Source organism: Juglans microcarpa x Juglans regia, chromosome 5D, assembly GCF_004785595.1.
Source record: "Juglans microcarpa x Juglans regia isolate MS1-56 chromosome 5D, Jm3101_v1.0, whole genome shotgun sequence".
Classification (NCBI taxonomy): Eukaryota; Viridiplantae; Streptophyta; class Magnoliopsida; order Fagales; family Juglandaceae; genus Juglans; species Juglans microcarpa x Juglans regia.
Genome location: NC_054602.1, coordinates 19,964,359 through 19,970,457, shown reverse-complemented (window position 1 = coordinate 19,970,457; position 6,099 = coordinate 19,964,359). Strand labels below are relative to the sequence as shown.

At 43.5% G+C, this 6,099-nt stretch overlaps 1 pseudogene; it reads left to right on the top strand.

Moving 5' to 3' along the window:
- Nucleotides 1–254: 254 nt before the first annotated feature.
- Nucleotides 255–1,783, top strand: LOC121266538 (annotated as a pseudogene).
- Nucleotides 1,784–6,099: the final 4,316 nt, after the last annotated feature.

Here is a 6,099-nt window from a genome sequence, read left to right as displayed (position 1 = left end):
AAATACTAATTATTATTGTTTTATCTCTTTATCACAATCACGCTAATAGGTTTTATTACGTGGGCCACCACGTATATTCCTAAAAGCAGCATGGATGAAGCTCCGACACGAGGAGCCCCAACCCTCACACGTGCCACGCCCTTACACACATTCCAACCGTTGATTTCTTCTTCCCTTTTGATCCAACGATTCAAGGTCTAGCACAAACCGCGTCCCTGCTCCCCTGCCATCTCTATATATCTCTCATTCACCTCGTTCATCCACACCACTCAGTGGTATCACACACACACAGTCACTGTGCCTTTCTGATAAATGGCGTGGATTCTGGCTCCGAAAGCTCTGCTCGTTTCGACGGGCGTGGCGTTAGTAGGTTTGGCTTTGAGGCTCTCTGTGCCATTGGCCTTGGAGTTCTCTGCCTCTCACTTGCCTCTCATCTGGGCCTCGCTTCTCTCCTGGCTCAAGCCCCCCTACCTCTTCTTCATCATCAACGGCATCATCATAGGCATCGCTGTCACTTCACGGTTCCACCACAACCACCACCACGACGGCTCCGAGCGACAAGTCCCGGACGATGATCCACCACCACGGCGTACGCCTACGGAGGAGATCTCGTCGGAGTTAAACGTTTATCACTACTCGACCGATGCGACGCACCAGCAGAAGAGAGAAGAGGCTATGGACGAGGTTTCCAAGGTGACGAAGGCTGTGGTGGTGATAAATGGCTATGCGGAGGGGAGGAGGATGATGATGAGAATGACGAGGCTCTGGGCTGGAAGTCCACGGGGAACCGGACGAAGAGATTATACCCGTCAGAGACACAGTTGACGGAGTATTTTTCACCGGCGGAGAAACCTCTTGTTTCTGCGAGGTTCGGTCACCGGAAACTGGTTAAAGCCAGTCCCGAAGGTAATTAGTATTATTATTTAGTTTTTTTCTTTATTCAATTGGAATTTATTTAGCCCATGTAGTACTATAGCAACGGTTAGATTTGAAAGGGCAGAGTGGTCATTTAAGTAGGAAATATCTTTCAGATGGAAGTGCTAGAACGTTATGGGTGGCGAGGCCTAAACGGCACGAGACGATGGATAACACGTGGAAGGCGATAATGGAAGGGCGTACGATGCCGCTGAGCAGGCACATGAGGAAGTGCGACACGTGGGAGAACCACGGCCGTCGTCAGATCGACTTCCTGGAGGACCCGTCCCCGGTGAAGAAATCGGAGACGTTCAAGGACCGGACAAACCTGCAGCAGACGCCATCGCCGGGGAGCTCCAACTCTAAGCTGCGGAAAGAGCCGTCGCTGAGTCCGGACGAGCTGAACCGGCGAGTGGAGGCGTTTATCAATAAATTCAACGAGGAAATGAGGTTGCAGAGACAGGAGTCTTTGAATCAATACATGGAGATGATCAACCGCGGTGCCCATTAACCAAAAGCCCCCATTAAGTAGGAGGCCATTAGTACAAATATTTGTTTATTAATTCTAAGGAATTTGGAAGGGATAGGATCTAAGACACTAAATTCAGTTGATTTTGTGATTAAAAAAAAAAAAAAAAAGAGTTTGATTTTGTGAAAAAACAAAATACAGGTTTGATCTATCATATATGGGATTAAAAGCTTGGTATGGAGTTGCTTAGGGGAAAGAAGAAGATTGGATTTAATTGGGTAATTAAATACTTGAAATTATGGGTTTTGTAGTTTTATATGAATATGGATGTGTAAAAGAAAGAAACTTTTGTTTATATTCGTTGTTCCTGTATTGAATATTTGATTGGTACAGTTACCTTACACTTAAATCCAATTTAGACCGTAAACGTATTTTATCTCATCTTATCTCATATTATTATTATAATTTTTTTAAATTCACACATAAAATATTATAATAAATAATTTAATTTTTTTCAAATTTCAAAATAATAATAATATTTTATTTAATTTTTAACTTTCAGTTCAACTCAACTCACTATCCAAACGTCACCTTAATATTAGATAGTGAAAGTATTTCATTTCATCATTACAACTTTTTTTAATTCTCACACAAAATATAATAAATAATTTAATTTTTTTAAATTTTAAAATAATAATAAAATAATATTCTAATAATTTTTTATTCAATTTTTTTACTTTCATCTCAACTTAGTTCACTGTCCAAATCGCAATTTAATATTATTGTCTGCTTACGATTTTTCTTCGCTTTTTGGAGACAAGTTTTTTTCAGTTTTTGTTTGAATCCGAGGGTTTTTAAGTAATTAGATTCTATAATATTATTGTTCTCTAAAATATTTATACAAATACTAATAAATGTTGTAGAGCCATATATTATTGCAACTCGTTAGATAATGGGGTATAAAATCTTATTCATTTAATTTATATTTAAAACAAATGGAATGTGAGCTTTATTGTTTTATTTTTTAAAGCAACTTAACAATTAATTAAAATGCATCATAATGTGATGTTTGGGCATTTTTTTATAGGTTTTGAATTAGTTGCTTTAATGTGTCATGGTATGATCAGCTTGTCAACATAAATATAAAGTGAGTAACCTAGAAAGCTTATCAAATGCATCACTAATAGAAAAGTCTAGAAAATTAATTAGTATATAAAATATTTAAGTTTTATTTTTTAAGTTTACGTTATTTTGATTTTTTATAGAAAAATTAATAGCTTTTAAATTCGTAAAATCTTTGCCATCATTAAAATTTCATTAATCATAACAATGGTAAGTATCTCTCCATATCAGAAAATAAGTTGTCTAATTAAAAAACACTTGATATTGTAACCGACAAAATTACATGGCATTTATCAACTTTAACATGCGACAACGCAGATCTTTTTCTTCTTCTTTTTTATTTTTTTATTTTTGTTGAGACATGCAATATATACCACGCAAGCTGATCATTAAAAAAGAAATTAGAGGAAAAAGAAAAAATGCTAACATAATTATGTTCTTAACACAATTATGCACGGAGATAGAAAGCATATTGTTAACATTATGTTTCGTACGCTTTTGAGCTGGGCTCCAGCAACTTGGGTCTTCAGTTTTTTACCTGCATACTTAAAAGAAACACGGAGAGTGAGGGGCCTTGGTGGAGGCCAAGGAGTCTCCGATGCTAAAGTCAGTATATCTTCTTAATGGTTTGTGCATGAGCTTAAAGGAATCAGAGAACGTTCTTCGTACTTGAGGTTGGCTTTTATAGTAGGTTTTCGGGTAGGGATGGCTCACACCTAGCTTTAGGGGATACATGTCACTTCAACTATTCGCTTAGTCAGAATCCTTTAATGCGGCATGACTTCTAGGGCAGCGTTATTAATGCAGCATAGAATCTGGGGAGTGGCGCCATTAATGTGGCATGACTTCCTGACTCAATTTATCTTGCAGATGTTCCTTGTTAAGTCTCTCCATGCCTGCTGTCAGAAGATGAAGGGTTCCCCCATATTTCCTGCCCACCTGCCTGCACAGGTTCTCGATGGTAGAGTGTCATTGGGAATGTGTCAGGGCGGTGAGTACTCTGCTGAGGCCCACTAACCCCTTTTAGAGGAGGGTCGTTAGGCTTGGATGGGCTTAGCCAAGGCTCTTTGACTTACTTCCCTAATGGTCCCTCGTGGGCTTGCCATACGGGCCAATAGGAAGGAAAACCCCTACAGTGACTCCGCCAATTCTTATCGGACTCATCCGATGGGAATTCTTTTTGCCTTCGTCTTCATGCTATAAATTTTCCTGCAGTTGCTACCGTTGAGATCCTCTTCCCTAAAAATTGGCAGCTATTACTCTCTCGGCTCTTCTACTTGTAAGGTTCTAGGCTCTAGATTATGCTCGCGTGGTTTTTTCGTCATTTTAACGATGTCAGGAGACGGTTCTCCTTCCAACTTTATTGATACATTTTCTAACGGTTGGATTTTGCACTTGACTGCGTCCTTCCAGTTCCTTCAGCATTGATGGTGTCAGGCGGCTCCTTCTTTCCATGTCACATCGCACAGTACATGCCTCGAGATTTGTGCTCATCTTGCTAGCTTCGTAGGGCGCATACATTCCCATGACTTTGGGATGCCAACAGTTTCTGGGGTTTATTTAAATTCTCCCCCTTGGTCATTGGAGCCCACTTTGTCTTCTCTTCCTTTCTCTTCAAACTTCTCTCCGCGTATATTTTGTCTTCCCTTCTTCCGTCTTTACATTCACATAGCTCCAAAGAACTCTTCACGTTGTGCCCCTAAAAACCTTAAGCCTGCCAAGCCTTCTAGTCCTTTGCATGCTCTCGGGGGACAAGATCCTCCTGAGGTCCGCACTAAGTCACAAATATTTGACGGGTTCTTGTGGTGATCAGTGGTGACTCCAACTGGTGACACTTGGTGAGTTGGAGTCACTAAGGACAACCTACAAAGTGCTTGGCATCGTAGAGTTTGAGGTGTTGTCCCCCAATGGAGGCACCATGGACTCCGAAAGGTACACGTCGAAGGTGGTTGGGTACCCTAGCATGGTCTCCAGCGGCCTTAGGCTGCCTCTCTGCTGTCCAGTTCGTGATATACTAGAACACCTGCACTTGACACCTACCCAACTCCACCCAAATGCGTGGAGGACCCCGGTATTGTGTTGCGTCATCTGGCAATGAGCGCTGGAGGAGGCAGGTTCCGAGTACGTTGATCTTACCGCATGTGAGTTCCTCCTTACCCACAATCTTCTGAAGCAGAGTGACAACATGTGTAGTTTCAAGTCCACTCAAGCGTTGGCTCATTTGGAGCAGTAGTATAACAGAGTGAAGGGGTGGAGTCGGCACTTTTTCTTCTTCTCTAGTAGGGGGTGGGAGTTTCCATTCGGGCAGGCCAACCAGCGTGACTACCCCGTTAGCACCACTGGGGAGTTGTGGGCGATAACAAGAGCTCCAAACCCTTGGCGACTCTTGAGGAAATGAGCCGAATTGAGGTCATTCGTGCTTGGGTGAAAACCCATCCAAACGCTATTTTTTCTGAGGCCCTGTTAGATAAGGGCATCCTTCGACAATATTTGCCTCCTCTAGCCAATATGTGTTTTGCTGACCAGACCATACCAATGCAGGCGACTATGCCCCAAGTCCGTAGACGTTCCCCCCTAGCTCGACGATAGAGGGGAAGGGGAAGAAAACCAAAAGCTGACTCTGAAAAAATTGCTCATTCCCCTTCTGAGGCAATCCTCGGTTGCAGTGCTGGTCCAGCAACCAAAGCTGAGATCGTCAAATAGAGTGACCGTGACCGTACCGCCTCCTCACGCCACGCCTTCTTCTTCTTCCCCATGAAGGGCGGGTGGCTCTAATTCTCCTCAGCATGTTCGTGCTGATCCCTCGATGGCCAATCTCACAGAGCCCGAGGGGTTCTCCCAAATATTTTGGAGGCTTCTTCTTCGACCTCGTCGGGCAATGTGGGGGTGTGGAACTTTCGCTTGCAGAGGAGTTGCTCTCCATGCGATTTTATGTGGTCCTTTTGGACTGTCCTATTCTAGAGTCCCATATAGTGCCCCCGTACCCCAACATTAATCTCGAGAGGGTTCCTTCGCCCTTATCCGAAGAGTGCCTTGTCGAGGGTAAAGATCTCATTGACTAGGTTTCCATCCCGGATTCTCCCATTGCTTATTCCTTGGAAGTGGAGAATGTCTCGACCGAGCCCAACTTGGAGGGCGAGGGAGGTGACGACGTAGTGTCCAGGAGAGAGATAACGAGGGCCATGTCATGGGCCAAGGGAGTATTGGCAAATGCACCCGAGATTGAGGTCACGATGGTGTCAATGGAGGTTAATGAAGCTTGGGTAGTTGCGGCCGAAGCCTGAGCTCCATTGCCCTCCATTTACACCACCTCGGCCTTGGCTTTGGCTGAAACTAGAAATGGGGTTGGAGTTGGCAAGGGTGGTGAGGCCCTAGCCACATTGGCGGACTCTGGTGTTTTTTTGGCCTTCACTAACACCATCTCGGCCTTGGTATCGATGGAGGCTTGTGCCGAGGTAGAGGCGATAGCTGTAGGAGAGACTGAGGAAGCCCTCCTTGGGCTTGGTACAAATGTGTCGATGGCTAGCGAGACTCTAGTAGTTTATAAAGGCTCAAGGGTCAAAGAGATTCTCGAACATGCCCTGGAAGGCAAA